The sequence below is a fragment of the Macadamia integrifolia genome, unplaced genomic scaffold, assembly GCF_013358625.1.
Source record: "Macadamia integrifolia cultivar HAES 741 unplaced genomic scaffold, SCU_Mint_v3 scaffold1811, whole genome shotgun sequence".
Lineage (NCBI taxonomy): Eukaryota > Viridiplantae > Streptophyta > Magnoliopsida > Proteales > Proteaceae > Macadamia > Macadamia integrifolia.
This window is the reverse complement of record NW_024868364.1, coordinates 55,863-66,438: the sequence shown is the minus strand read 5'-3', so window position 1 is coordinate 66,438 and position 10,576 is coordinate 55,863. Positions and strand designations below refer to the sequence as shown.

Genomic DNA, 10,576 nt, shown 5'->3' with positions numbered 1-10,576 from the left:
TAAAGTAAATTGTATTCATCCAGGGATAGTTAGAATGAGATTCACCGGAGATCGAGAAGGCTTCATCACAGTTTAGTTGATGAGGTTGAATAGATAATCAAAAGTTTGATTTCGCTGCTTAGAATTTCAGATAAAGAGACATTTCGATCTTGGAATTTTCAGATCTGATATTTGTTACGTGCCTAGGACAAGAGTTTCACAAAAAATGGAAAGTGAGAAAGATAGAGAAGGGACGTGACATGGAGATATTAGAGTAGTAAAAAAATTCCAATTAGAGAGTATTTAAGTATTATAAAAATATAAAGGGTACCAGCACTTCATACTTTTATATAATAGTATATATATATCATACTATACTATTATATAAAAGTATGTACTCATGCTTCGTGGCTAATCTTTTCTTGGATTATTTTACCTTTCTTATTTATTTAAATACCTTAACTTCTTCATTATCACTTTTTTCATATTCCTTATTGTTTCTATTCTTTTTGGTGCCCTCCACTTTCTCTAAATCTTGAATGCATCCATTTTTCCCAAAAATAAAAGATCTTCTAAATCTTTTAAAATTTAATTACTATAACTAAATATATAAAATTTAATTACTATAACTAAATATAGTGATAAATAACCACTGACCTTTAACCGACCAAGACCTGGTATCCCCTACCTCGCCTTCCTTGAGCGCATCTGCACTCAATCAGAGATCACTCACTTCCTTCAGTTTTCTCCATCTTCAAACTTTGATTGCTTCGATTCTCCTTCGCCACCCGATTTAGCTATTTCCGGTGAGAAGAAAGTTTTTTGGAGTAGGTAATCGTCTCATCTCTTTGCTTTTATTCCAATTATTCCTTCTGGAAATTTTTTTTTTAGCATTGTTCTTTCCGGTGGGTTGCCGCCTCCAATCGATCCTGATTTTTTTTTTTACTTAGCATTGTTCTCTCCGGTGGGTTGCTGCCTCCAATCGATCCTGGTGGCCATTCCTTCATCATCGCCAAATTCAACATACAAAACCCTGGATATACAAAGGTAAAATCAAATCTGAAGTGTAATAGATACTAGCCAGTTACTAATCTGCAAAACTTGAACAACCAATTAAATTAAAATTTTAATAATTGGAAATTTTTTTTGGCATTGTTCTCTCCGGTGGGTTGCAGCCTCCAATCGAAAGTTTTTTGGAGCAGGTAAGCATCTCATCTCTTTGCTTTTATTCCAATTATTCCTTCTGGAAAATTTTTTTTTTGGAGCAGGTAATCATTTCATCTCTTTGCTTTTATTCCAATTATTCCTTCTGAAATTTTTTTTTTTAGCATTGTTCTCTCCGGTGGGTTGCCGCCTCCAATCGATCCTGATTTTTTTTTTACTTAGCATTGTTCTCTCTAGGGGGTTGCCGCCTCCAATCCATCCTGGTGGCCATTCCTTCATCATCGCCAAATTCAACATACAAAACCTTGGATATACAAAGGTAAAATCAAATCTGAAGTGCAATAGATACTAGCCAATTACTAATCTGCAAGACTTGAACAACTAATTAAATTAAAATTTTAATAAAAGTAATTATGGAGTAGGACAAGAGAGAGATGTGTCCTATCCTTTTCTTGCATTGCTTAGTGTTGGTCCCTGAAGACTGGAAGGTTTTTGTTATTTATTTAAATTTTAATGAATAAAATGATGATTAGTGTAAATTTAATTTTTTGTTACACTAGGGATTTTACGTTTATCTTGCATTCGATGGTGTAATAAAGTTCTAATAAGATGTTGTTTCATAATAAGTTGTTTTCTTTTATTCTATTTGAACTTTTTGGGTAAGACTGACTTGAGTTGTCCTGTGGGATTGCTGAAAGCATTGTAATGTTTCCTAGACCATCTAGGTACCTTACTGCCTCATTGGTAGCCTGCCCAAGTTATAGATGGATTGGATAATTATACCCTCTGACTGTTGAAAAATGACTCATTTTCCATTAGATGTCATGTGATTTTGTGTGGCTATTGTAGCTGAGTCTTATGGAGGAAATGTGATGTCACTCTTGGAGCTTAATCAAGTCAGTCTCGATGTCGCCATTCCATAGCTCATTTGGTTTAAAATGATTTTTCTTGTCTAATATAATGATCCGGAGGGACTCTTTAAATATAAACCAGCCATCTATCACCATCATCTTCACAAATTCTTATTTTTCCAACTCCAATATGGTACATGTATAACATTTGGCAGATTTTTCTTCCAAATTATTCACAAATGTGATATAAATAACTAAGGTTTTTGCCCAAGGTCGATTAAGAAGACGATTTAAGTAGCGCAACTTATGTGTATGCATACTCTGTAATATAACTTGTTTTGTTTTATCTCGTAAGAGATTTCTAATTCATTCCACCTTTAAATGATTGTCAACTGTCAAAAGAGTCAATCCAAAGTTCACAAATGTAAACAAAGAACATGAATTGACTCTAAACAACAATACAAAAATTGAAGAAGTTGATGTCCACTTAAATGTAGAAAAGTCAAGATATCAATTCATCAATATCAATGAATTGAAATGGGACATTGATAAGAGCAATAAATTATTAGGCAAGTAGTTATATTTCATTCTTTATGAAGAAAAATGATATTTTGGTTTTTACACATTAATGCAATAATCACTTATAATTATTCAAATTAATAAGATACTAACTTCATTCTTTTAATTGTTTTGTCCATATATTATTGGAATCCTTGTAGAGGTACAAAATGTGTTATCCATAACAACAACCAAAGGCGTGAAAACGAATAAGAGAGAAATTAAAATAATCGACAAAGAATAAGTTTCTCACATTTTTAAATATAATTTATATCATCATTTATATTTTTTTTTTTACTAATCATAACACTTAATTTATATTATCAATAGATCTGCTCTAGTAATGCTCACGTTATGGGACAATTATGCAATAAATGAAGGAAGCAAATTGATGGATGTTAAAGGAGAAAATCCTATGATTGCTTTTTCATCAATTAAACAGATAGACTGCCAAGGTAATGTATATATATTAATAAATATTATATATTTATTTTAATAAACTAAACAATTTTTAAATGTGTAGGTGGCTCACTTGGCATAACAGCATTTACAATAATTGATATAAATCCAATGACCATAGAAGTGGATGAATTAAAAAAAATGGTATATAATAAATTTATTCAAATTATTATACATTGATTTATTTATTTTTATTATATATAACAATGTTAAAATTTATTGTGCAGGTTCACATCAAAATATGGATCGAAGAAAATACTTCTCAAAACTTCTAACGAAGATAAATACAAGAAAGTTGAACGGATCGAAATGATAGATTTAACAGACAAAGAATATAAAACAATCTTGATAAGAAAAAAATTACATCAATTTTATTTATTTGTTTATATTGAAGTCATATGATTCTAATATATTTTATTTATATCATATTACATATTTGCAGAATCAATATTATTATTTTGAAAGAAATATTGTCAATCTGGAGAATGAAAAGCTATGGTACAATGCATGCAAAACATGTAAAAAAAAAGGTACAATTAAACGGAGATCATGCAACATGTGACAATTGTCAAAATGATGATACAGAATATACACAAAAGTAAGTATTCTACTCAATTTCATTAATATATATCATATTTTCTTTAATAATATAGAAAACTAATAAATTTTACTCATTGATAGGTACTTCGAAAAATTCAAGATCAAAGACTCAACTCAAACAATAACCGTGATAATCTTTGATGAACTTAAAACACCTATAGGATGTTCAGCAATTGAATATGCAAGATCATCAAAAAATGTATAAATATTGAATGTTAGTTTGATTTTAAGAATTATATTAAAATAAAATATTATATTAATATATAGTGATAATAACAACTTTATTTTCATGTGTCGCAGTACAAACAAAAATTGGATGTGTGCCTATCAAAGAACTACTATTTCTACTTCAAAATGGATTAAAAAAATGAAGGAAGTCGAAAATCAAGAAGCATTGTTATAGATACTATGAAAGAACGAAATGCGGACAAAAGAAGAATCATAGATGTTGAAGAAGATAAAGACAAAAAAGGAAAAAAAATTAAAATAGAAAAAGATTAAGCAATACCATTTGATCTTATCCCAAAATAATTATTATTTGTTGTAGCAAATATTCATCGGCTTCTTGAAATAATTTTAAATTTTAAAGTTACGTTACAAATGTAGGAGATTTAGATACTCTATTTCAAATAATCTCTCTTTTATTTTTATAAATTTAAGTTATTGCATTCTCTCTTTATCTCTAAAAATTTAAATGGACAATCTCTCTCTCTCTCTCCTCTCTCTCTCTCTCACACACACACACACACAACGTAAGAGAAACAAATGAAACTTTTATTGAAAATTACTCATTTATGTTCTCACATGCATTTTCACGTCTCTCTCTCTCTCCCTCTCTCTCAACATAAGAGAACAAATGAAACTTTGAATTAATATTACTCATTTATGTTCCCACGTGCATCTGCACATGTATTTCTTACTAGTATATATATATATATATATATATTTTATTCCTACATGTGAAGACAATGTTTGGAATGAAATAAAAGTTGTTAAACGAAAATTCTGCAATATTATGGCATAGAAGATTAGCACAAATATCCAGGAAAATAATCGAAAGATTTGTCAAAAAAAGGGATATTAAAATAAAGAATTGAAAGACAACTGAAAAAAGGACATCAAGATTGTAAAAACTAGGGGTGTCAACTGGTCGGGCTGCGCCGGTCTCAATCGGGCTTAATCGGGCTTGACCACCTGGAAGCTTTGCACCGTGAATGCCTGTTTAAGTAAACGGGCCTAGCTTTGGAGGTATGGTATGGTTTATAATTGGGTCGATCAGTGTCGGGCTTTGATCGGGCTTCCTTAACGGGTCTTAACTGGGCTTTAACGGGACTGCAAACCTATTTAAGACTAAACGGGATCTAAACAGGCTTTAAACGTGCCTACCCAAAAATTATTTTCTTAAGTTGGTTGAATGCCTAGAAATATGTGAGGTAAATCTGTAATAAAAAAAGAGAAATGATATGAGATTATGGTTGTTCTTACAAAGAAAAAGAAGAGATTATGACATGTACAACTTACAAAATAAAGCTTAATTAAATCAAATCCTATTACAAAGCAAAGGTAATAAAGCTTAATTAAATCAAATCCTATTACAAAGCAAAGGGTAAGAAAACTTAATTTGTTTCTTACTAGTAGTGGCAAAATAAGAATTTTATGTAGTATTAAATGGGGTTGGGTTGGGTCGGGCTACAACGAGTCGGTTCAAGCCGGGCATATAAATGTGTCAGTTTGATCGGACACCCGACAGGCTAACTACTTGCACAGTGAACACCCGTTTAACAAACATGAGCCCGACATGGCCGGTCCAGGTCAAGCCGTAGACGTGTCGTGCTCGGTCGGGCCTACTGGTGCGGGCTCAGATTTGATACCCCAAGTAAAAACTACCCATGGAGAAGAATAATGTAACTGGAATTCTTACATAATTCCTCAAGTTTTCTTGAAAAATATGAAATTGCAGCACAATACACCACACTTGATACTTAACTAAATAGTATAGCTGAGAAGAAGAGTCATACTCTAATCTAATGGACATGGCTAAAAACATGATATCTACTTCCACGTTGCTCGAGAATTTATGGAATGAGACTCTAAAGATTGCACTATATAATCTAGACAAAGGGCTCAATAAGGTAATATCTAGCAGAACCCCCATGGAGTAGTCGAGTTGGCAAGGGACTTTCACCTCAGAAAGCATGTGGTTCTGAGTTCGACTCCTATTACCTTCTTAGGGCCACTCACACGGGGTGTTTAGTGTGCTTCATTGCTTTGAATGAAAGTTGAATGGTTCTCATGGAGGAATAATGCTCCATATACATGGATAGACTCAAATTTTGGGGGGAGAGATCTAATTGGAATCGAGGATTGTAGTGGCAAGTTTCATGGGAGAAGTGGGGTTACAGATAAAGGGACAAGTTCTCTTTTTTTCTTTTTATTGTTTCAATCTATTTGATAGCAGATAGAGAGGGATGCCATTGGAGTTACTACAAAGGACGTTGAAGCTTTGAAAGTCTCTCTTTCTCTCAAGTGGGAACGAATTGGAATTCCTTTGCATATCTTCATTTCTATTTCTAGGGTTTTGAACAAAGAAATAACTTATATTTCAATGAGGTTATCTCTATTAAGTTCCTAGGGCTTTAAAGTTTTTCTTTGTAACTGAATGGGTGGTTGAAAAAGTTCCGAAATCTGCATTAGTATTGTAAACTAGGAGACCACATTGTAAACTAAGGCTCCGTTTGGTATCGTTTCTGTTCCAGAAACTCCGTTTCGTGTCAAAAACGAAAATTTCAGTTTCTGTGTCAAAACGCCGTTTTTAAACGATTTAATGATGTTTGGTGAATCTGTTTCTAGAACAGTTTCAGAACCAAAAAACGACAGTTCTACCGTTTGGTAATGCTTGTTTCAGAAACGGTTTTTGTTTTCTCTCTTTTCTTTTCTTTTAAGCAATAATTACAAAGATAACATTAAAATACTATAAGCATATAAATCCTTTGGGACAATAAAATATTACATACCAACTAAAAACACCCATGGTTTCAAAAGGATGAATAAAAATACATTATTAACAATGCCTTGTCCAAGTTAATTGTTACATAATTCCCCAAATGTTCACTTTTTGTCCAAGTCGAAAGACTTGAATGCTTGGAGGATGTCTTTCATCTTATTTGTTTGGTCCTCTAATCCTTTAAGTGTTCCTTCCAGATATCCTTTCATGTACTCATTCGAAGTGGACGGTGGTGTGGATGATGTTGATGTTGAGCTTGAGCCAAGTTTCTTTTTCCTTCCATTGTTAACTCTTAATTGGAGTAATTTCAAGGTAAGGTTCACTGTCAACCTCAAATATAGCCTTAATCCAAAGACATGGCTTTCATTCACTCCCTTTCTACCAAGATTGTCCCTTGAAGCCTGAATTTTTGCAAACCCTATCATCATTCCCGCCTTTGGTTAGGCGCCTTCCGCAGAACATAATCCAGAGTGATGTAAAGTTAATGTGCTGCATAATTTACTTGCCAAGTTTCTTTTTCCTTCCATTGTTAACTCTTAATTGGAGTAATTTGTCATGTCTTCTTTTCTGCATCCAGACTTTAGAATATGACCTGGACAGTCTTGTTTATGTTATTATGACCTCTCCTATTCCTTTTTCTTCATGGTTCATTTCCTTTTAACCAAGCTTGTTGATAATAATAATATCGAGTATATTTATGAACTAGGAATTCATCAGGCTTGAGAACTGTACAAAGGTCTCACTCTTGCTTCAGAAGTTTCATATGCTAAGATAGTTCGTTTCTCATTATAAAAATAACATTGGAGGAACATTTTGATATAGGAGGAATAGACTGTTGTCTACAGGCTATCAAATCACCTGATGTGTAATTGGTTTGAAACCAGAACTATAAGCTCCATTGGACTGCAAAAAAGAGGGAAGAAGTTATGTTAGTAATTAAAATAGGTATTCTTGAAACAGTACAACAAAATCTAAAAATACCTGCAAAAATGATATTTTCTCATTAAATTACAAGTATTAAAAAAGAATCTCCTCTACTCAATATAATAATGTTCTTGGTGATAGTTAAATAATCAACAGGTCTTTCAGTTCAACTTGGACAAGATAGATTGGCATTAGTTGGTGACTTCATTACCATGATTAGACCCTGTCTAATCAACAGTTTCTTCAATAAAGCCTCAACAAGATCTGTCAATCTGCAGTCAAACAATTTTTCATACAGCTGAACCAAGTATCTAAGTGAAAGGCACCATGTCTCATTCAAAAACTCCCATTGTTTCTTACTATAACAAAAGTAGTTTCATCCAAAAATGGAAAATTGTCTGCTGGATTGTGAGACAGAATATATGCAAGCAATGATATATTAAAATCAACTTTCAAAATTTGACAAGTTACAATGTACAGATAGATAAGAAGAGGAAACATAAACCTTCTATAATCAGGAATCCCACACTCTGTGCTTATTCCCGCTCCAGTCATCACCATGAGATTGCCACTGCACCAAGACACATATACAGGAACTTAATCAATATACAACACCAAAACAGCAAGGAACCAAGTTACTGTCTACCACAACTTGTCAATTCATGTCATGATCGAATAGTACTTTCAATTAACACTAGAAAATGATGGTAGTTAGGAAAATATTTTGAGTAATACAGAATATTTATAAATGGACCTCTGATCAAAAAATTGATACAAATCATTGATATATTTGATACTTGGGGGATCTGATTTAGGAACTATCTTCTTTTCTCTCAAAAAATGTGAAGAAGAACGCTATTACACTGAGAATGAGGGAACATAGAGATTTAGATGTACTTTTGGGACTGCTAGCTCAGAGACAACTGGCAAAATTTTGTAGAAACATGAATTAATGGTAACACAATGTAACATGGACATGGCCTACAATTAATATTGCTGACGGATGAACTCATCACATTTTCTCTAAGACTTTGGGATACCAAGGTAATTTCTAAAAATATGATACTAGATAATTATTGTCATTGGCAAATGGCAATTATTTTCAAGACATAGTTTGGCATCTCACCTTTCTCATGATTCTTCCAGAAAAGGTTTTATCAACATAGAAGGCAAGTAACAACACCAACAAACTCAACCCTATCCCATCTAATAGAATAAAAGAATTTCTTTTATCAACATGATCATGTAATTGAACAAGGAAATAGCTTGAGGTGGAGAGGTTCTTTGTAGTGATATTTTAGCTTGGCTTACCAGGGAAAATGAAAGGGAAAAAAAAAACATTGGACTGCAAAATCTTCCCTTATAAAATTTTCAATAACTTGAAGGGCAACCTTTTTTTTTTCTTTTGTATTTCCTTGGATGGACTACATGTGGCCTATGTATCTATGGGACCCATCCATATATTGTTCTAACAACCATCATAGTGGCAGCATAATTCAAATTTGGTTATAATGACAATTTATGTAATTATTTTTAGGATAGTTATCCAAATAACAAAGGATGGTAATGTTTCCAAAAAATCACAAGGCAAATCTAACCATATATTTTAAATGATTCTACTAAAATAATTGGCAAACAAATATTAGAAAATCTTACAATGACATTGAAAAGAAAAAATCAACAGGTAAAAAATAACTTGTAAATTTTCCAAATGGAAGTTTTACATATAATAGTTTACAAGGATATAAACAGAGCTGAAAAAGACTTAATACACTTGTCCATCAGACCATCGGTAGTCCATTATAAACTTGTTTACATTACAGATATTAACATTCCATTATCGCCTTCCTCAAATTTATCTACAAAAGAAACCCAATTCATATAGAGCTAATTCAGAGTTCAGGAATTTCTTCCTAAAATTTTATCAACAACACAGGTAATCCAATCAATACAGAGCTCGATCAAATATCAGGAATTTGAGTAGGAACCCGGAGAAAGGTGAGGACAATTAAACTCACGGTTTTAAAGGATTGGCAAGGCATTTGCATGACCATGGCCATCTTCTTCCTTTTCTTGGAGCTTCTGAATGCAGAATTTAGCTTGATTTACTGGAATAGAAAAACAACAGTAAAGCTATAAAATTTGACTCCAGAATTTTGGGGAAAAAATGAAATATCCAATTCACGAAGAAGAAAAAATTGGGCAAAAGGAAAATCAAACCACAAAAGGGTTTACATACCTCGGCACAGATGCCTGACGAAGAAGACCTACACTTCCCTCGGCTCGTCATCAGGTGCTCAAGTTAAAGAAGAAAACCTCAAGGGCTTGCAGCCATGGCAGTCCTTTCACTCATTTTGAAACGTCGGCAGCTGAGTAGTGCCTTGAGATCTTGATGATTGGCCTTCGGTGGTGGAGGTTATTGAAGAGAGGAGTATGCTCAAAGTGAAAGGGAAGGAGGAAGATGGCCTTCGGTGGTCAGTACCCTGGTTTTCCGCGGCAAGTCTTCAGTGGGTAAAGAAGGGTTAGAGGGATTTTTATCGGAACTTTCACATTTTTGGAACAGAGGAGAAGAAGAGAGAAGAAGAGAAGAAGAGAGAAGCGAACATAGGAGAAGAAGAGAGAAGAAGAGAGAAGAGAATAGAGGAGAAGAAGAAAGAAGAAGAGAGAAGAAGAAAGAAGAAGAGTTTACCTACTCTCGCTCCAGCTATCAGGAACGATAGTTCCAAATTTGGGATTTTGAAACAAAACTACATAGTCGGAACTCACTTTTGCAGTTCCGACTTTTGGCTCATTTTTCGTTTTTTTTTTTTTTTTTTTCATAAAAACTGAAACACAGCCCGGGCGTACCAAACAGTTTTTTACATTTTTCTGTTCCAATAAAATGAAAAAACGATAGAAATGTTTTTTAAGAACGATACCAAATGGCTCCTAAGAGACCTCACAGTGCAATGACAGTTGATTTCATAGGAAGTTCTGGTTCTAGATTCTTAGGAAAGGTTTGGAATGAAACTATTTAGTATTGGAATTCAATTTATAG

General features: G+C 33.1%; 1 long non-coding RNA gene across 4 annotated transcripts; it reads right to left on the bottom strand.

Moving 5' to 3' along the window:
• Window positions 1–25: 25 nt before the first annotated feature.
• On the bottom strand, window positions 26–10,327 carry LOC122064900. Of its 4 annotated transcripts, none has more exons than XR_006135854.1 (6): window positions 9,779–10,222; window positions 9,558–9,647; window positions 8,045–8,110; window positions 7,474–7,518; window positions 637–1,012; window positions 26–182 (listed from the first exon to the last, which is right to left on the bottom strand). It is a non-coding gene; the product is annotated as an uncharacterized LOC122064900 (long non-coding RNA). The 4 variants fall into 4 exon arrangements; XR_006135856.1 differs by lacking the exon at window positions 637–1,012 and adding an exon at window positions 10,229–10,327 and having other exon boundaries at window positions 27–182; window positions 9,779–10,041; XR_006135853.1 differs by lacking the exon at window positions 637–1,012 and having other exon boundaries at window positions 27–182.
• Window positions 10,328–10,576: the final 249 nt, after the last annotated feature.